Below are 21,178 nucleotides of genomic sequence, written 5' to 3' on the forward strand. Positions count from 1 at the left end.
TTTCTCCGTCTAGGAAGAGTGGGTTCTATGAAACCTCTTCAATGAAGCCCCTCTCCTGCCTCTCACAGGGGGCACGGATTCTCTTCCCTGGGGAGAGCGCCCCACTCTTCTATGTAGACACGCACCACGAGCCCTGGAACTATTACTCAAGGGTGGATGCCCCTGTCTGCTAGCTCGGAGCCTTTGCGGGCTGGCACGGTGCCTGCTCACCTCCATGCGCCCTCCTCCACACAGGGCACACTTCTTGTTCTCTATAGGCAGAGTAGACACAGAACCAGCTGGCATTAGTGAGCAGTTCTATCCACATCACAGTGATGAATTCACGTAAACAGCCTGTGGTCCTCCATGGAGGCTGGTCCGGGGGAAGTTTTCAATTATTGGGGAATGTCAAGTGACTAAGACAGGACCCCTGCCCAAGAGGAGGTTCCTAGATCAGTTTTGTCTTTTCTGAAGACAGGAAAGGAATGACCATTTTATCACCCAGCATGGTGACATAAAGAATGTCTTCCAAAATTCTAAGTATGACAACGCAGAAAAAACAAAAATAACTAACTAAAATAAAAGCAGACACGGAGCCAGAAACCAGGGATTTTCACGTGTCTACGAGGCATTTCCACAGGCAACTGAGACTTTTGATTTCTCTTCGGAGCGAGAGAGAGAGAGAGAGAGAGAGAGAGAGAGAGAGAGAGCGCGAGCGCGAGCGCACGGGCACTCAGTGGCTGCTTTCCCAGAGGATCTGGGTGCCACCCGCAGCACCCACATGGCAGCTCACAACTCCAGTCCCAGGAGACCCGACGCCCTCTTCTGGCCTCTGCAGGGCACTGCATGCACACAGTGCACAGCCATACATTCAGTTAGTACACTCACATTCATTTTAAAAAAACCTAAAAAATGAACAGTTCGCTCTCAAGTCCCCAGGTGCAGCTCCTGCATGTCCACCGGAGTCACCCAAGGTTGGCCACGTGGTTGGGGCAGGGGAGCCCACCCTTCGGGTTCCTTCCAGTCCCCGTCACTTGGGCGACTGTGATGAAGAGGGCAGAGGCCCAGAGGTAGAGCGTGGAGCTAGGTGTTAACCTGGGGGCTTCCCAGTCTCTAAGGAGCATCCTGGAGTCCATGAGGTTGTTTCCTGGGGTCAGCATGGCCTGATCCCTCCGGCCTCGCGAAGGGCGGGCTGGGTGGACAGACAGGCAGGGCAGGCTTAGCAGGAGTGCGTCTGGAGGCCAAGGACGACGCCAAGAGGTGTCAGTCAGCTTCCTCCATCCCTCCTCTCCGGCCCCCACAAAGGGCAAGGGCCAGACACGTGGGCTGCGGCGGAGAGGCGGGGAGGCACCCGAAGGGGGCGGGGCCTTATTTGCATAGACTGTGCGCGGCCACCAATGGGGACAGGCGGAGCTACAGCCCGCGCGCCTTTTGGGGGCGGATTGACAGCCTCGCGAGCCTATGGGAGGCGGGTCCTGCGGCCGGTGGAGGCGGGACGACGGCGGGCGCTGCCCGGCGCACTAGCCGGCTCGCGGGCGCTGCCAGTCTCCGGCGGCGGTGTCCGGCGCGCGGCTGAGCGACTGGAGCGTGCGGGCGGGCGGGCGAGCGAGCGAGCGGACGGGCGGGCGGCCTGCTGGGCGGGCTGAGAGGCTGAGCGGCGGCGCGCGCCGCGGAGAGACGCGGAGCCCGAGACGCGGCGGCGGCGGCGACAGGTACGGGCGCCATGGCCGCGGGGATGGAGCGCGCGCGCGCGCGGTGGACCCGGGAGTCAGCCCGGCGCTGGCGGTCCCGCCTCCGCCATCCCTCACGCGGCTTTCCCCGGGGCGGCGTGGACGGGGCGTGCGGCAGACGGAGGCCACGCGTGGGAGGCGGAGCGGCCGCGCCTCCGGTCAGCGATCGCTCAGCGCGGCGCCGGCTCGCCCGCCCGCCCGCGCGCGGCTTTTGTTTCCCGCGCAGCCTGTGCACAGGTCCAGGAGCCCCGTTTCGCCACGCCACGCCGCCCGCCGGGCGCGGAGGAAACTTGGCCTTCCGGAGCCCCGCGCGCGCGCGCGGATAACGGAGCGCCCCGCCGCGTCCGCCGGGCCGTGCTATGGGCGTGCCGCACGGGCGCCGCCCTCACCTGCCGTTCCCGGGCCGGCTCGCTGCCGGCGGGCAGGTGACCCGCGGGCTCGGAAGTGGACGCAGGAGGGAAAGCCAATTAAAAGTTGCTTTAGGGGCCTCCGAGGTGGCTGAGCGGGGACAGGCGCTTGTCGCCAATTCTGACGACCGGAGTTCGATCCCCGGAACCGACTCCCGAGAGTTGTCCTCTGACCTGCACGTGTGCACACACACGCTTACACTCACTCACTCTCTAAATATGTAAGTTGTTTTAGGAGTCTCCATTCCCTTCTGCCCTGGGACATCACAGTACTGTCCTGGCGGTAGCCCGTGACTCGGAACCCAGCCTTTGGTGCACGCGCGCGCGCGCGTATGAAGCTAAGGGAGCACACTGCATTCTGATCATCTTCATCATCCTCTTCGCTGAGGGTGAGCCAGGTGGAGCGCCTGCGCCTCGGGTTTTGAATAATGGGCTTCTGCGGCGGTGGCGAAAGCTTTGGAAGGTACAGGTTGTAAGCAGAGCGTGCAGGGCTCGGGACAGTGTGTTCCGCGCTTGGCCGCCTTTCAGTCAATTCTGCAGGCAGCAGTTGGGAGCTGGTGGTTTGGGGATTTTTTTTTCCCAGTGGACTGAGGCTGAGCGTTGAATGGGTATTTTCTTTGCCTTTCCCGGGGTAGGAGAGAGTTTATTTTCATTGTCTTAACGTTTTCTTAGGGTAGAGGACAAGGGAAAAGTTAAGGTGAATTTGGATTAAGAATTTTGTCCCTTCCTTCCCGCTTCTTGCTGTTAGTGTTTGTTGTTATTATTACTATAGAATTGTAGTAGCTCCTCCTCTTGTTGTCTGAATCAATTCAAGAAATAACTTGAAAACTATCTTATCCTGGTGGGACATTCTTACTCCGTTGTACTTTCCCTTAACCGTTTTCTGGTAGCTTCTCTCCCAGCTGTCTGGTATGTGCCGAACAGGCTTCTAAGAGCTTTCACTTTGTGGGCCCTACAGAAATGGCATATTTTAGCTATTTTTAAATGGGAAGGTTAATAACGTTCATTATTTGTTAGAAACACGTGGTTTAGTTTTCTCTCTTTCTCTTTAATGTGTGGAACTGCGTTGGGTATAATCTGTACTTAGAGGTGTTGAACTTCAGAGTAGTTAGTCTTTACTTAATTACACTAATTAATTGAGTGGCCATTTTATTCAGCTAGCTAATTTGAGTTAGCTATTAGTTGGGACCACTCGAGATTATTTTAAATTAATATAGGAATATTACTCTTAAATTGTTTTAAAACAGCAAGTTTATACATTAATGAGATTTTTGTCATTCCAACATTTTTTAAAAGTATGCTTCTCAATATTTACTTTTCAGTTATGTGATATTGAGTGGATTTATTTTATTCTCTTTTAAAATTTCATTTATGTATTTGTTTATTTATCTGTCTGTTGTCAGTGTTTGTGCGATCACGCTGGCACAGGTGTTTCTCTCCTTCCACAATGTGGGTCCTGGACTTCAAATTCAGGTGGTCCAGCTTAGTGGCAAGTGTCTTTGCCTCCTCAGCAACCTCACCAGCCTAAGACATAATTTAATTCACTTCAGCATGAAAAACCTACGGTTTTGGATTAGGCAAGTCAGTTGATTTTGAAATTCTTCCTTGTTCTTGGATTGGGAAAGAAAGGGTATTCTGTGTTGCTAGTTCCTAAAGCATTTCAGTTTAGAGTGAACTAACACCCCGTGGTGCAGAGAGGTTCGGTCTGGCTAAAGTTCCTGATAGTTCCTGAAGGCAGATTAAGTGGCTCTTCGCCATGTAGAATGGGCTGCTTTTAAAAAAAAGGGGGCTTTCTTTGTTTTAGATGACTTAATTCCACTTTGGTGTTTCACTACATGAAGTTGGAGGGTTTATAATCCTGTGTCTTATGATGCTACTTAAATGTACCAAATACCATAAGTCACATTACTTAAATTTGTTTTAAAATTTATTTATGCTCATGGGTCTTTTATCTGTATGTCAGTATGCTATTTGCATGCTTGGTGCTGGCAACATCAGAGGCCAGGAGAGGGCTCTGAAGGTCAGGAGAGCTGAAATGTGGGTGCTCTGGAAGGGCAGCCGGGACCTTTAATTGCTGAGCCGTCTCCCCAGACCTTCATAGCTTATTTCATGTAGTTACACAAAAGCATGGCTGGAGTGTGCTTGACCTAGAAAAGTGCTTTTTAGTGCCCATTTTAAAATTCAGTTTTTAGGTATTTTAATTACTGATTTTTGTTTACTTTGTCTTATTTGTGGTAGACCAGATAATAGAATTATCAACCATATTTCACTTTCAAAATTAACGCACAAGTTGTTTCTCACATCTAGACACACGCAAAATTAGGGCTGTTTGTTACCTTCAAGTGTAGCTCCTTTTGAGTCTGGATATTGCTGGAAAGTTTCTTTTCTCCTTCTCTCCTCACCTTCCTCCTGTCCTTCTTTTTTCTCTCCTAGGCTTGAAACCACTTCTTCTGTATACTAGGCAAATGCTGTACCCTTAAGTGAATACTATAGCTGACATTAAGAACATGCTCTAAATGCCTTTAACATTTTCATGATTTCCAAAGAAGATTCTGTTGTGCATGTTTTGACACTTGCAGGTCTGTGATTAATGCGCACTGAACAGTTACCTCCATTTTGTCATGCTCCAGCTTCTCACTTTTACCAATAAGTAACTAGATTTTTTTCCCGTTATTTTATATTTCCAAAATTCTCTGAAGTATATTTTAGTGCTTTTTAATTCATTTTTATTTTTTACCTTTGCTGCCCTGGGGATTCAGCCCAGGGTCAATGGTAGACAAAGAATCTACCATTGAGCTCTGATGCCCTTTGCTGCATTTTAAAGTTCTGACGTACGTGCTGCCTCAGATGTTTCAAACATTAAACCTCATGCATCGAAGGCTGGGTGGATGATATGTAAGCCCTGTATCTGTTGTCTAAAAACAAGGGATGCCTATGTGTGAGCTTACTTGCAAATAATGATTACTTTGTATAAAAGCCAGTTCTGTAAGGGAGACAGGCTAAAAGAATTTATTAGAGAACGTATCTGTTGGCAGGTTACTAGCAGTTGTACCTTGTAGATTATTAAGAATGTTATAGTAATATTCAGAGCACTAAAATTCCACTATTCAGAATCATTCGTCCTTCATAGTTTGTTGAAAGAATTTGACTTGTGCTATAGGGGTGCGTGCCAGGATGCAGAGGCAGCCAGATCGTCATACGGAGTTCCAGGCCATATGTAATAGGACTGTAGCAGGACCCGTTACAAAACAATACCACCAACAAAAATCCACCAGTGATAATTGTCTACATTGTATGCTTTAATCAATATTTACTACTAGTCTTTCTGGAAACATTTGATTCCTTAGAGTGAAGGACCACTGGAGGGAGTGGAGGGTCTACACATTTGGTGTGCCTGGTTTTAACCCTTAGTTTGGAAGCAAAACATTTGTCAGAAGTAAGAAAAAGTGTTATTTTAGTTATCTGGAACAACCAGGCCAGCTTTCAGTAGTGAAAGCCGGAGATTGTAGATGTTTGGAGTTGCTGTTTTCTGTAACAAAGCTCGAGGCTTCATTGAGCCTCTTTTTTTTTTCCTTTAGAAGAAGATACAATTATTACAGAAATGAAAATGATAACATTTTCAGAGTGAAATACTGGGTTTTTAAGTACACAGTCATACAGCAGTAAAAGGGAGCCTCCACAGGCTCAGAATATTTCTTCATATTTACAGTGTGGCACATTCGAATTGTATAGTTTTGAAATTGCTCAGTTCGCAAAGAACACAAGAGGAGGAAAGATCAAAGACTGGAAGAGGTTGCATTTTCCCTCTTCTGGTTGCAAGCCTTCCTTTGGTGCCAGTGGTAAATTTCTAGAACCATCTGTAGCACTCTGTCTCTATCTGGGCTACTGTTAAATGTATCTCCTGAAAATGTTCATCAGAGTGTCAGAGCAGGGTGGCAATTTTCAAATTGATCTTTTAAAAAAATCAGATTTGTTTTAAAGGAGAATAAAGATTAGTGATTTTTACTCCAGCATCCTTCAAGCTTGAAGGTGGTGGTATCCTTTTTTTTCTTTTTTTTGTAAACTGACTAAAAATTACTATGACAGGAATTGTAATGGCAAATAAATTATCTAGAGAAGCCAAGAGAACGCTTACTTTTCACCCTTAATGTTAGTAAATTAACGTTGGAGGAGCATTTAAGATTTGGAGGGTTGGTTTTAATAGACTTAACTTTGAGTGATGAAGTAAAGTCTTTATTTAAAAAAATAGATTTGTGTGTGTTTTAATGTTTGTGTTTCTGGAAGTGAAGTCCTTTCTCTTGTCAGCTGAAATTAATTACACAGGAGAATTTGAGTCAGTTTCCTCGTCATAGACTTCATGTGGTGGTGAGCTACTTTTTGGACTGGAGAGAACATCTTAGCAATTGAGTCTTTAATCAGCATGTATTCTGAATAAGCATGGACTGCTCTTTACCTGTGTAAAATATTTACTGATGAAATTGTTTCCATGTGTACGTTTTGACAGAGTTAAAAAAATCTTAAACAGATCTTGCGTTTTGTCTTTGGTGTAAAACATTATTGTGCAGTAGATGGTAAGATCTCAGTGTTCTGTTTTTGGACGAAATTTGTGAGGACATATTTGTCTTGCTGAGGTGCAGCACCAGTTCAAGTGGGAGAAAGATGTTTCTATTCTTGTGTTCCTAGATAGATTGAAAATTAAGAAAAGCTGAGATGGTCATCTTTCCATCGTAGATTTAATTTATCTTGAGTTTAGTAGCTCTGCAAAATTAGTATTGTGGGGCTGATTAGGAGTGCTCAGTGCAGGGCTGGAGAGGTGGCTCAGAGGTTAAGAGCACTCACTGGCTGCTCTTCCAGAGGTCCTGAGTTCAATTCCCAACTACCACAAATGGCGGCTCACAACCATCCCTAATGAGATCTGGTGCCCTCTTCTGGTGTGTGTATACATAATAAATAAAAAGAAATCTTTAAAGTTAAGAAAAAAGAATATTGAGTACATGGTATGCATATAGACATGCAGGCAAAACACTCATATGCATAAAATAAGTCTTTACAAAACAGTTTTGGGTTCACAGTTAATATGTACAAATATGCATCATATATATGATGTGTGTATGTATGTATATATATTGTCCACTTTACATATAACTATATAATTGTGTATATATGAATATGCACACATAAATATATACACACATAATTACTGTATGTATATTTGTGTGTAGCTATCCATTCTAGTTTACTTAAAAGTGAACCCCTCTCCTTTTTTTCCCTTTTCAGAGAAACAGACTGCACTAAAATGGACAAAGTCTGTGCTCAGGAATAGGCTGGTACAGGGTGTGCACAGCAGCTCACCTGCAGTAGAAACAAACTACCGAGCCCACAAGCAGAGTGGTGGGAAAAACACAGGAACAGGCGCAGTCAAGACAAGATGGTAGAAAGGAGGACTGCTTGCAGGCAGGACCGTGGGTCACAGGAAGGGGTTCAGGGGACCTTTCTGGGGTGATGGAAAGCAAGTGATTTACCTTTTAGGTAATGTTATTTTTCTTAATTTTTTTTTTTTGTGTGTGTGTGTGTGTGTGTGTGTGTGTGTGTGTGCAGATTTACTTGCCCATGTGTGTGTGCAGGGAGGCCAACATTCTCTTTCCTATTGCTCCTCCACCTTCAATTTTAAAACCGGGAGCTTTTAGCTAGTCTGGCTGGCCAGTCTGCGCTCATCAGACTGGTGTTGATGGTGCTCCAGGCCTACACCACTGTGCCCTGCTTTACACGGGCACTTGGAATTGGAACTCAGGTTCTCACGCTGCACAGCAGACACATCACCCACGGAGTTACCTCCCAGTCTCTCTCTCATGTTTAACTTCCAGAAAAGTGCAGAATCAGTACAGAGAATGTTATGTACAGCTTAATCCAGACTCGCCAGTTGGTTCCATGTGCTCAGACTTACTAAACTCTGCCCCGTATGGTGTGTACACTGCATTTTTAGTAAAGGAAAAAGTGTGCTGAAAGTGAGACATGATCTTACCTGCAAAAAGTGAAATAACCAACCATAAATTAGCTAATCAATTAATGACAGGGAAGGAGAACTGTCTCGTGTGTGTGTGTGTGTTTGTGTGTGTGTGCGTGTGTTGCTTTTCACTGAAGTTCCGAATGTTTTTGTTGGAAGAGGCAGGATCCAGAGGATGATTCAAGGCATAGCTACGGTGAGGAAACCCTGCTTTATTTTGTCATCCTATGTGTGTCACTAGGGACAGATCAGCCTTGCAGTAGCTTTCCTGGAATTGAAGGTGGTGTTCGTTCTTATGAAAGAGTTGCACACCTACAGTGTGCTAGGTTCTGCATAGACATGTGCCAGCTTTAGTGTTCCGGACCCTAGACAAAGAAGAGGAGGCCAGAAAGCTTGGTTGTCGTCTCTGGGTGGTGCTTTTTATCAGAGAGAGGCGAGCTTGGTGTTTGCAAGCCGTGTTGCTCAGGGTGAGTCTCCCATAGCCAAACTAAACCTGATTAAGTCGTGGTTTAAATAGTGATGGTTCTAAACATCATTTCCCCTCTTGGTGTTTTATATAATTTTCAGTATATGTTCTTTGGTTCTTTGCTATTCAAGGTTAACTATATATAATTTATAGGTGTTAGTTTATTTTTTTTTTATAAACAACTTTTTTTTGAGCACCTGTGTCAAAGTTTTTGGTTATTTCCTACATTGGGAGATATTTAAAGTGTCTAGAGGACTAGCCAGAGGCTTCAGTAGGTTAGTCACTGGTATTTTTTTCAACAAAACCAAAGGTGCATTAAACAGAAAAATGATAGTTGTCTGCTATCAGCCCAGATCAAGGAATGAGTTTTCTCTAAAGAGCGTGTTGATGAAACTCTGAAGTGGCAGACTAGATCTTTTCTCCTGTTTGTACAGTGAATTTCTTTAGGTTTCAGGAATGAATTATGTGCTAAGGATTGAACTCAGGGTCTCTTCTATATGTTAGGCAAGTATTCTGCTGCTGTATTAACTCACCCAGTCCTATCTTCACTAGAGAAGAAGTTTTAACACACCTGTTGGCAACATTGACACCCTCTTGTTTTGCTGTGTTGTCCACATAACCAAGTGCAGGCCCGGAGAGAGGAAAACAGTGCCCTCCACATCTCCAGACTTACTACTTATCAAAATTTTGATCAGTGTGCCTTTTGTTTTATTTTGGTTGGTTTAGTTGTTTTTGAGATAAAATCCCACTCTAGTCTGGCTGGCCTTGAACTTGTGATCTTCTTGACAGCCTCCCAGATGCTGGCATTATGGTTGGTGTGCTTTTAAAACTTCATGAAATTTGGGAAGGTGAGATGACTCAGGAGTATGTTAAGAGCACTGATTGCTCGTGCAGAGAACCAGAGTTTGCTTCCCAGTACCCGTGTTGAGCAGCTTGCAGCCGCCTTAACTCCGGCTCCAGGGAGTTCTGGCTTCCAAGGGCACCTGCACACATGTGCACACTCCCAGTCAGAAATAAGTGAATGCACATACTTAAGTTAAAGAAAATCTTTAAAACTTGGTAGCTTCATACAGAGAGGGTAAATGGTAGTAGTATTGGTGTACCAGACTTCTGTATAAACAGAATCAGTTCGTTTTAGCTCAGAGATTCATAGATTTGGCTTTTGACAAATGGGAATTGTGAAACTTTTGTCTTTAGCTTCTTGCTTCATGGACTAAAAAACAAAGGTTGATTTTTTTTTATTTATTTTTATTTTTTTATTTTTTTATGCTTCTTATTAGGATAACTGCTTCTAACCAGTGTCTGTTGAATGCAGCGCCTCTCGCCTAGGGAGTTAGGTTATCTTTATTGCAGTAGTTAGAGAATGCAGTCGTCCAAATGTACCACTCATTTCTTTCTCTAAAACCCCTGGCGCTGGGGGCTGAGAAGATGGCCCAGTGGCCAGAACACTGGTTGTGCACGCATGAGGACTGGAGTTCTGATCCCCAGCATCACATAAAAGCTGTGTGCACGGCAGCCCGTCTGTAATCCCAGTGCCCTGGAGGCAGAGACAGTACTCTGAGACCTCACTGGACAAGTGGACCAGCTGAATCAGTGAACTCTGGGTTCAGCTGAGAGACCCTGCCTCTACTTAGGTGGAGAGCCATCGAGAAAGTCACCTGCATTAACCTCTAGCCTCCACATGCATGAGCACATGTGCATTCACACTCGTGGGTGTCATTTCCCATACACGTGCACACTCAAAATGGAACACTTCAGTTGTGCTGCCCTGCCACGCCTTTCTACGCCCCATGTTTGGAAGTGGACTACATGTCAATACCATCTCTCTCTAGCTGCTCTGCATCTCCGCCCTTTCCCCTCCCAGCCAAGGCAGTTCTCTTCAGCCCTTAATGACTCCATTATTCTTACTGGTCATTTTTGACTGTTTTTTAAAACCTCAGTGACTCACTAAATTCCTTTGTTTCTGACTTGTTTTTTTTGTTTTTTTTTTTGTTTTTTTTTTTGAGACTGGGTTTCACTGTGTAGCCCTAGCTATCCTGGAATTTGCTCTGTAGACCAGACAGACTGGTCTTGAACTCACAGAGATCCTCCGGCCTCTGTCTCCTGAGTGCTGGGATTAAAAGAGTGCACCACCACACCTTGGCTTCAATGCCTCTTTTTCATCTTTCCCTTTGATTTTCCACTATGCTTGTCCTGGGTTAATTAACTGGATAAAGCAGATCATCCCTGTCTGTTGTGCGCGTCATACATGTAAGACATGAAGGCAGTATATGGGCCAGAGACGGCTTCAGTCAGCCTGGTGTTGTAGGAGGCACGTCCTGAATTCTGCTGGTGCTGTTGTAGTTGCTCACTTTGCTTTTGGAGCTGGGATCTCCCACTTTAGCCCAAATCTCCAGGGTGCTTTGAAAAGCTGTCTTTGGTGAGCATCCTTAACTCAGATGGAGATTACGCTCTGGCCTTCATGTGTGCTCATTAAGTGCTCTACCACTGAGCTAAACGTCTGGCCCTAGAACTCATAAGGCCTAGATGAGTTTGTATCTGAACTATGTTAAAATCATGGGGACTCTGCCTTAGGGACTTTTCACATTCCAAGTTTGGGTTACAGTTTATAGTATACACCTCCTGCCCTTCATTATGAGTTTGTGGGAAGCAATCTCTGTACCTCTTGATCTCTTGATTTTAACTCTCCGGCATTTAAAAGTGCTGCTTTCACAGTGAAATTTTTTTTGTTTTTTCATTTTTCGAGACAGGGTTTCTCTGTAGCTTTGGAGCCTGTCCTGGAACTAGCTCTTGTAGACCAGGCTGGTCTTGAACTCACAAAGATCCGCCCGCCTCTGCCTCCCGAGTGCTGGGATTAAAGGCGTGCGCCACCACTGCCTGGCTCACAGTGAATTTTTTCACGGTGTTCTGTGGTTGCTGTGCAATATTACACGCACTTTTTTTTTTTTTGAGACATCTCTTGTACCCAAGGGTGAACTTGAACTCACTGTGTAGCTGACCTTCTGGTCCTCCTGCTTCTACCTCCCAAGTGTTGGGATTACAGGTGTGTGTTACCATGTTCAATCTTACGTGGTACGGGGACACAGCTTAAGACTTGGTGCATACTAGACAAGCAACCTGAGCTAGACCCCACCCCCAGCTAGACTCTTGATTGTACTGCTGGGATCTGAGTCTCATCACTACCATCTTGCAATGAGACAAGACATTGGATGAAATATTAGTTTCCCTCAGCTCAGTTTCTTTATCTGTAAGATACAGCGACAAGACGGGCCGCTTAGCTGGAGGTGCTTCTAGAAACAGCAGGTGTAGAGTCCGCCGGTCCGGGACCTGTGGCTTCAGGAACGCTTATATACTTGAGCAGTTTTCATTAACTAACAAGCTCCGCTGTGCTCAGATATTTTAGGTCTCATTGTGCTCTGAGCAGTGTTAGGAAACAAGACACTGGTCCTTCAGAAAAGAGAACACAGGCACAAAGATAAATAGCAGCCCAGATCCCATGGTAACCGACAAATTTCTGAAGAGGTGAAGAGGCATGGATAACTGCCAGGCAGATGGGAACTTGAAGAAGGTGACCGGAACGTTGGAGGACTAGTTAGCAAGTCGGCAGCTGAGTCATTGCTCTGCTAGGAGGTTTCCTAACCTCCGCCCCGAGATCACAGAGAATTAGTTGAGTTCATCCTGTTAAGATGTTTGGAACAGTGTCTCCAGCATCATTAGAATGAGGGAAGATGCACGTCAGAACCCTGAAGGAAGGAGAGGTGCCCTGGATTTGTTTGCATTGGTGCAGCGTTCAGAGTGACAGTGACAGTGCTGGGGAACAGTCTAGCTAGGGAACATGGCGTCTTTTCCATGTGGACTGAGGAAAGCCCTGGGTGTGCTTGCAGGGACCATCCAGACTACGCCAGTGGGGTGAGCAGCACGTTCCACAGGCTGGGTCTTAGGCTGGTAGAGGAGAAAGGCAGTGGGGGTCAGCATCATGCCTCTCTGCCTCCTGACTGCCTCACGCTGCTGCCCTGCTGCACCCACCACAGTGGGCTGCACCCTTGAACTTGGAGCAAAATAAGCCCTTTCTCCTTGGCTTTGTCAGGTATTTTATCACAGCAGAGACAGTAACTAACATGGGAGAAGATGACTTGCATTCTGTCGAAGGATCTTGAGTGTTCTAGATCACTTCTGAATCTGCATCTGACATTTCTCGCTGCCTTTCTTTTTTTTTAAATTATTTTATTGATTTTTATTGAGCTCTACAGTTTTCTCTGCTCCCCTCCCTGCCGCTGCTTTTCTTGGGGAATAAAAGTAGCCGAAACTGCCGAGGAGAGGACTCAGTGGTTCCGGACACTTGTTGCTCCTGCAGAGGCTCTGTTTGATTCCCAGCAGCCACATAGCAGCTCACAACCGCCCGTAACTCCAGTTCCAGGAGATCCAGTGGCATCTTCTGGCTTCCACAGGCCCCAGGCACTCACAGATGCATATGCAGGCACACATGCATATAAACAGGTCTTTGCCTGGTGTGTCATACCTTAGTTCCAGTGCTGAAGAGGCAGCAGCACCCAGCTAGCTCTCTCTGAGTTGGAGATCTACATAGCAAATTCTAGCCTAGCCAGGGCTACGTCGTGAGACCCAGTCTCAAAAACAAACAAAACCAAACCCTAAAACTTTAAAACTAATTTTAGCAGTGAAGCTAATGGCTGTTTATTGTGAACTATTATGCCTCTTTAATTTGTCAGTTTGTTTTTGGCTTTCTCTCTTTATATTTTTAGTTGTTTATATAATCCTTATTCTTTGTTTTTGAAGTTTGGTTTTTGTTTGTTTGTTTGGTTTTGGTTTTTCAAGACAGGGTATCTCTTTGTAACAGCCCTGGCTATCCTGGAACTCACTTTGTAGACCATGCTGGTCTCAAACTCACAGATATCTGCCTGCCTCTGCCTCCCTCAAAGGTGTGCACCACCACCGCCTGGCTGAGTTTGGTGGGTTTCTATGACTGTTTTCTCCCTACCCTCTAGACAGCCTAGATTCTAAATAACAAAGCTCCAGAGTGCAAAGGACAGACAGAAGGGGAGAGAGAAGGGAGGAAGGCATTCTCCGTCCAGCTGCCTTGTTTACAGGCATGGAAACAGATGTGGAGGAGGTAGTTGAAAGTTCAAGATCCATAGCTGATTACCATGCAGGTTCTGGCTCTCAGGCCTGAAGAAGGGCTGGTGTTGCTGTCATTGCTGTGGTACTCAGCCGTCTGGGTGGGATTATACCAGTACTAATTCTACTGCCGATTCTCAAAACCAAGATAAAAAGTGCTTGTCTATCAGGAACGGCACGGTAGTAATTCACCCTGTTAAGGGACGGTCATGATTGGGTTCTCCGCTGAGAACTACTGTTCCTTTATTTAAAATTGCACATGCATTGAGTGTGTGGGTGATGTGCTTGTGCTTACATTGTGACTCACTTGTGGAGGTCAGAGGCCAGCTTTCGGAAACGGCTACAAAATCAGCTTTAAGGAGAAAAGCTCCTCTTTAAAGTTGTCAGTTATGAGTGCTTTAAAGCATCAGTATTCTTTTTTTTTTCTTTTCTTTTCTTTTTTTTTTTTTTTTTTTTAGTAAACCCTTGTTTTTGTCAAGGTAGAACAGATTCTCTTACAGCTTCAGTTAGCTGGCAGCGGTGAAGAGCTGGGTACCTCTGTGTTAGATTGGACCACCTCTGAGCTCCCGTCAGCCGTTTTAACATGAGCCAGGCAGAATGGCAAGGACCTTACTTAAGCCTTGCTTTCTTCTCTGATAAGGTTCTCGTCACACCAGTTACTCAGTAATAACCCCTTCCCTTTGACAGAGTGCGATGCCAGATCCCAGGCCCGAGCCCCTGCCGCAGCGATTCCTTTTCCCTGGAAGTGGATTGTTGTAACCTCTGTGAGACACTGTTCCCGCAAACAATACTTCTTAGTCACCATAAGCATAATTTTACCATGAAATCATTTCACAACTGGCAATTGTTTTATGTTCTATATTCTTTCCCACGATTAAAGAGAAAATGGCCTGGGTCACAGAGATACCCCAGACTTCTGCAGACTTTTCCATTCCTTCCAAAAGAAGCAGGCTGCTGGACTAGATTCAGTTTTCCTGAAATACTGATTTTTCTTTGTCATTTTTAACCACTCTGAGATCGAATTGTATAACCTACTGGCTCTGTATTGATCTTTCCCGTGTATTCGGTGGTGTGCATCAGGTCATTTATCGATTGACCATATTTTGCTTTTCTTATTCTTCACTTTTCTGAAGGGATTAGAGGATTTTCCCCCTTCCTGATCTGTGACTTTTATTAGATTTCCCTTCTTCTAGTTATAACTAGGGAGGGGCAGCACAGAGACCGGGGACAGTGGTGTGAGCTGACTTGGTTCTCTTTCCACGTGTGGGTCCTGAGGACTGCTGAGTCCTCTCACCAGAGCAGATCTGGGTTCTTTTGAAGGGTATACGTGCATGTTGTGTGTGTGTGTGTGTGTGTGTGTGTGTGTGTGTGAGAGAGAGAGAGAGAGAGAGAGAGAGAGAGAGAGAGAGAGAGAGTGAGTTCTGTGTTTTATTTTTCTTTCGTTTTTTTTTTTTTTTTCTTTTTGGTACTAGAGCTTGAATATGGTCTTTGAGCCACATCCCACTTTCCCAGCCCAAAAGTATTTTATTTGAAAAGAAGTCTGCTAAGGTATATATAAATGGTTGCTAGCTTTCCTTCTAAATTTACATAGTAGCAATTTTTGTTAGCTTAATTCTTAAGATGTTTTAAAAATAATTTGATTTATTTGGGTATTAATCCCAAGTTTCTTATACCTTGAAAGAGAAAGAGAAAATTGATTTTTGAGAGGATCTTTAGAGTTTAGGATTTCTCTTTGTAGCCCTGACTGTCCTGAACCTCTCTCTGAAGACCAGCCTGGTCTTGAACTCAGAGAACCGCCTGCCTCTGCGGGAATTAAAGGCATGCCTGGCCATTCTTTTTCTTTTTTGATTTTGAGAATTGGTCCCAGGGCTTTCATACGCCAATCGAGTGCTTTTCCCCTGAGCTGGAAACTGAGGCTCCTGTCTGTTCTTCTTTATTCTGTTGTTAAGACAGAGTCTCTGTAGCCCTGGCTGTGCTGGACCTCACTAAATAGACCAGGCTGGCTTCGAACTCAGAGATCCGCCTGCTTCTGCCACCATCAAAGTCGTGTGCCACTGCACCAGGCTTCCTGTGTATTTTTACAGACTACTGTTATATTGTTTATGTACTTTTTTTTGGTTTGTTTTGTTTTTTTTCAAGACAGGGTTTCTGTGTAGCTTTGGTGCCTGTCCTGGAACTAGCTCTTGTAGACTAGGCTGACCTCGAACTCACAGACTTTGTACCATTTTTAATATGGCCGTATTCCAGAACTTCTTTATTTAATTCACAGTATTTTTGCCAAATGTCTTAGTTTGAGTTGTTTCATCTTGTTTTTGTGTTTTTCACTTTTAACCCCCACCCCCCCAAAGCACTGTCATACACTGGACTCTGTCTTCGTGGATGTGTGCATACAGTCTCTGAACCAGTGTGAATGGTGTTCCTCTTAGCGCTCAAATTGTGTTTTTACAGATGATTTATTTTTTCTGTTTTTCAAGGTTTATTTTTATCCTGGTGTTTTGCCTGCATGTGTATCTGTGTGAAGGTGTTAAGTCCTGAAACTGGAGTTATACAGACAGTTGTGAGGTGCTCTTTGGTACTGGGAATTCCTCTAGAAGAGCAGCCAGTGTTCTTAACTGCTGAACCATCTCCCCAACTCAATCTCCAACGATTTTAATATTTTCATGCATAGTGTCTGTTTTGATTTAAGAATGCTCATGATATCCTAGAGAATTTGAGGTGATTTTTTTTTAAACAATTATTTGGCATTGCCAGACTAATTAGACTTAGTAGTTTTGTAATTCTAATTTAGAGCCCCAAATTTAGCAACTTAGGTTTTGATTCTTTTCTGGTTTTTTGAGACAGGGTTTCTCAGTAGCTATGGAACTTGCTCTGTAGACCAGTCTGGCCTCAAACTCACAGAGATCTGCCAGCCTCTGCCTCCCGAGTGCTGGGTTTAAAGGTGTGCGCCACCACCACCTGGCTAGGTTTTGATTTTTATCTCATTTTATTCTTTTTTTGAAAGACAAAAGTAAAGATTCATTTTAAAGCCTATATTCTGGATAACGTGGGTTAATAGATACACAGTGATTTGGGGATAAGGACTTTTAGGCCATCACTTTTCTCTTTAATTTGTAATTTATATGAAAGAGAGCTGATAATGAAGGAAAACGAACATGAAGTACTTGAGGAATAATGAGCAGATGAGAGAATGGAAAGGAAGAAAAGTGTACAGCAGCCATCTACGGCCAGATGGCGTCTGTGCTTGAACCTTGAATTTAGCTCCAGGCTTCCTGGCAGGCCAGTGACAAAAGGAAACAGGATGAGTTTCATGGCTGTTGTCTGATAAAGAAGCTTATCAGTTTTTCAGTGGAGAAAAACCCAGAAAAGCCCTGGATTATAAAGGAGCTGAATTCATACCCAAGGAATATACTTTCTCTCTCCTGCATACATTGTTAAGATTTTGCTGTTGCTGTCTTCACTGCTGGAGTGACTTATGTTTGGTCAGACTCAATCATGTCCACTGTTGTGACTGGTGTGTTTATGTATTGCCCCTGGGGCTGGAGCCATTGACGAACAGGAACCTGAAAGCTAAAGTTCAGGAACTGCATTGTGTCTGGACTGTATGGAGAAAATATATATAGCCCTTAACTGATGAAGTCTGTGGCCACTTGAAGACTGCAGTTTGTATTGAAGTCTCTAGAGGTGGCTGTTGGGGATTCTGACGACAATACCCCGGATGCTTAAGCATGATGCTAGATGCAGCCATAGCCTGTGGAGGAGACGTTGTGCAATTTGAGAGGAAACATACGGCAGATGACACGTGCTCCCCTCAGTCCCTCAGGAAGCAGCACAGCCGGCATCCGTGAGCTGGTCAAGGATGCTTTGTCTTTGGTTTGGTTCTAAAGAAAGGGAGGGAGGCTTAATCTTATTAGATGTTCCATTTTACTCATAGCTAGCCCTGATGGTCAAGTTATATGTTCTTATGCTTAATTTTACTCTTCTCTAATTTATTAATATACTTAATAGTTTTCTCAGTGTTAAGAAAACTTTTACCAAAGTTAGCTGTTGCCCAGATATTTCCTAATTATTGTGGTTTTGTAGGAGACGCACAAAGAATATAGGATTTTTTTTTTTTTTTTAGATGGAGGGTCTCTCTACATAGCCCTGACTGTCCTGAAACTTACTATATAGATCAGGGTGGCCGCAAATTTACAGAAGTTTGCCTTCCTCTGCCTCCTTTGTCTTGGGATAAAGGTGTACACTACCATGACTGGAAGAAATCTTTATTTTTGAAGTTATAAAAAAACCAATTTGCTTAGAGCCGATAGTTATTGTGTATATTGGGTAGACTTGTAATTTCTGGATGTAGCTTTTTTTTTTTTTGAGACAGGTAGCTCTGGCTGTCTTGGACCAGACTGACCTTGAACTCAGAGATCTGCCTGCTCTGCCTCCGAATTGCTGGGATTAAAGGTGTGCACCACTGCCTGGTTTTAAAAGGGGAAATTTCTAATATTGCTTGTTCATTGTTGTGCTTACACGCACATGCATAATTCTGTTGCTTTTAAGGCAAAGTATAGCTAAGTAACCCAGGCTGGCCTGGAACTCTTGCTTCTCCTGCCTCTGCCTCAGAGTCCTGGAATTCTGGGCTTGTACTTCCACACCTGCCTCAATGTTGTACATTTTAACAAAAGTGGTAGACTGTGAAATCAGTCACAAAATACTTAGCGGTTACACTAAGAGCTTCGTCTTCCCGAGGTCCTTTGAGGATCTTGAGCTGTGTTGGATGGTCGTTGTTCTCACAGCTCAGGTGAAGCTGACCTTCTCTCAGGATTGCCTGTGGTTTGGCTCTGTTAAGGCTATTTATGTTTATCCCTGAAGTACTGTGGTGCCCAAGAGGGCTGAAGGCCCTGAATAGATAGAAAGGATTGGTCTAGGAGATGAGAAGCTGTGCTCATCTGGGAAGGTTCTAGAATGTTCTTAGCAGAGAGGGCATGAGTCCGGGGCTGACAGGGCGCTGGTGTAGTGGGAATGGGTTGAACTTAGGTGGAGTTGACTTCCCGTTGCAGTGGAAGCTTCTCTTCAAGAACGGCATTTGAAGCCAAGCACGAAAGCTCATACTTCTAACCCCAGCACCGGGAGGCAGGGGCAGGACTCTGTAGCAAGACTGTTAAAAGAATCAGAGGGTGGAAATTATTCATGGAAGAAACAGATGAAAATGTATAAATCTCAGGATTAAGAGCAGTCTCTGTTTTATCATAGGTCCTAAATTCAATTCCTAGCACCTACATGGTGGTTCACAAGCTTCTATAACCGTAGTCCCATGGGATCTGATGCTCGCTTCAGGTATGCAGACTTGGAGACAAAACACTGAAATACATAAATAAATATTTTTTTAAAAAAACTAATCTTTTATCTGTTTACTGATTCTGCCAGATAATGCCTATTTTAGTAGGAGCTCTAAACATAAGATAGAATGAGAATACAAACTTATCACCAGAGGTTCTTAAAAGGAGAGGTAGAGAAATGGGGACCAAAAAAACCTCCCCCCACCCAGCTCACTAGTTGCTTCCTCTTCACCATCTTACTCGACATGGAGTGAGTGTCCAGGAATAGTTGTCAGTGGACGGTGCCTTTTTGACTGAGCACTGGCAGCAGCTCACGTTTCCTGCGCTGTGGGTCAGTGGGGCATCAACACCTGTTATGTTCTTCTCAAGTGTCTCTCTATACTCAACCTTTTCTTTATTAATGAGAATTAAAATTTAATAGATTTCTTTAAAAATTTATTTTTAATTTTATATGCATTGGTGATTTGCCTGCATGTATGTCTGTGTAAAGGTGTTGGATCCTGGAGTTACAGACAGTTGTGAGCTGCCATGTGGGTGCTGGGAATTGAACCCTGGTCCCCTGGAAGAACAACAAGTGCTCTTAATCCCTGAGCCATCTTTTCAACCCTTATTTTTTTTAAAAATTTATTTATAACGGACTGATTTTTAAAGATATAAATGCTCACTCACAAAAAGCAAAATGAGAAATTTTTCCCCCCCACTGAGTCCTGTGATTCAGAATGGTTCGATGTATTTCTTAGATGCTTTCCTGCACTTAAAAATGCATATGGTTTTGTTTTTTAAACAGGGTTTTACTATGTAGCCTTGGCTGGCTGGGAGCTTACAATGTACACTACCTGGCCAGTCACAGAGATGTACCATCCTCTGCCTCCCAAGTAGTATGCCCCCACTGAACCCCACTCCACATGTGTGTTTTTATGCACATATTTTATGGACATATATGTTATTCTGTGGTCATCGAGACCAAACCAAAGGCCTTGTGTATGTTCAATAAATACCTTATCACTGACCCTTGACCCTTAGAACAGTTAGGTTCTGTTCCATAAATTGCTTTTCTCTTTTATGTCATTCTTAAATATCTTTACACACTAATTTCTATATAACTGTTAACTTATTTTTAACTGCTGCACAGTAATTGTTGAGATTTTTAGTAATAGTCCATTAATAATTTCCCTGTGGCTGAGGAGATGACTCAGTAAAATGCTTGCCATGTAAGCATGGGAACCTGAGTTGGGTTTCCCAGCATCCTTGTGAAAACCCAAGTGTATGGTGTCTGTCTATAATTCAAGCCCTGGGAAAAGAGAGAAAGACAGACCCCTGGAACTTGATGGCCAGCCATCCTAACATCCTAACATGCTATATCCATGAGAGATGTCTCAAAAAGTGACTGAGAAATGCACCCAGCATTCACCTCTGGCCTCCATATACATAGATACACGCATTCACCCTTGCACATATACACAGAACTGTCTCCGTTGCGTCTGTCAGAAAGTGCTGTGTGTAGTAGCCTTCCACTAGATACCTGTTTCTGAGAATGCCTGCAGTCAGATTTCTGGACATGATGTCATTGGGCTAAAGGATTGCAGCGCACAGCGCCTGTCTGTGCTCTATGCGCTACCATGCAGTTCGCGAGCCTCGGGCAAGGGGCTGGAGATTGAAACACACAAAGACACATGGACAGAGAGACAGAGACACGGACCTCTAGTCACTGGTAAGAAGCCCTCTATTCAGTAGCACCATGGAAGCTCATATACCCAACAGTCAGGTGGGCCAACAGGTGAAAACCTTATCCTCTGATCCTCAAGGCCGAGGCAGCACGTGCTCGTGAAGCAGAGCTGGCAAACAACTTTAACACAGCTTTCAGTAACTCAAATCAGAAGGAAAGTAAAGATCTCTAGCAGGGAAGAGCAGCTGGGGGCCAGGACTCCAAATGGTCCCAACAAAGGATATTAAACTTTTTGTAGATATTAGCAAATTTGCCCTTAAAAACACAGTGCCAGCCTGCACTCTCACTAGGAGTGTAAAGCGTTATTTTCTGGTGGATATGCAGATTTCTTTTTGTGGACGGAGTGAGGACTCTGCTCTTCACTAGCTAAGCATTCATCCGTCAGTCACACTGTTCCTCAGTTCCCTGT

At 44.6% G+C, this 21,178-nt stretch overlaps 1 protein-coding gene across 1 annotated transcript in view; it reads left to right on the forward strand.

Moving 5' to 3' along the window:
* The first annotated feature begins 1,538 nt into the window (after nucleotides 1-1,538).
* The window catches only part of Fkbp5 (FKBP prolyl isomerase 5), an 84,341-nt gene continuing 64,701 nt past the window's right edge, over nucleotides 1,539-21,178 (forward strand). Inside the window, exon 1 of the mRNA XM_085679869.2 lies at nucleotides 1,539-1,691. The gene's annotated coding sequence lies outside the window, so the exon portion shown is untranslated. The remainder of the gene's footprint in view (nucleotides 1,692-21,178) is intronic.

Source organism: Myodes glareolus, chromosome 18 (assembly GCF_982192425.1).
Source record: "Myodes glareolus chromosome 18, mMyoGla1.1, whole genome shotgun sequence".
In the NCBI taxonomy this organism is placed as follows: domain Eukaryota; kingdom Metazoa; phylum Chordata; class Mammalia; order Rodentia; family Cricetidae; genus Myodes; species Myodes glareolus.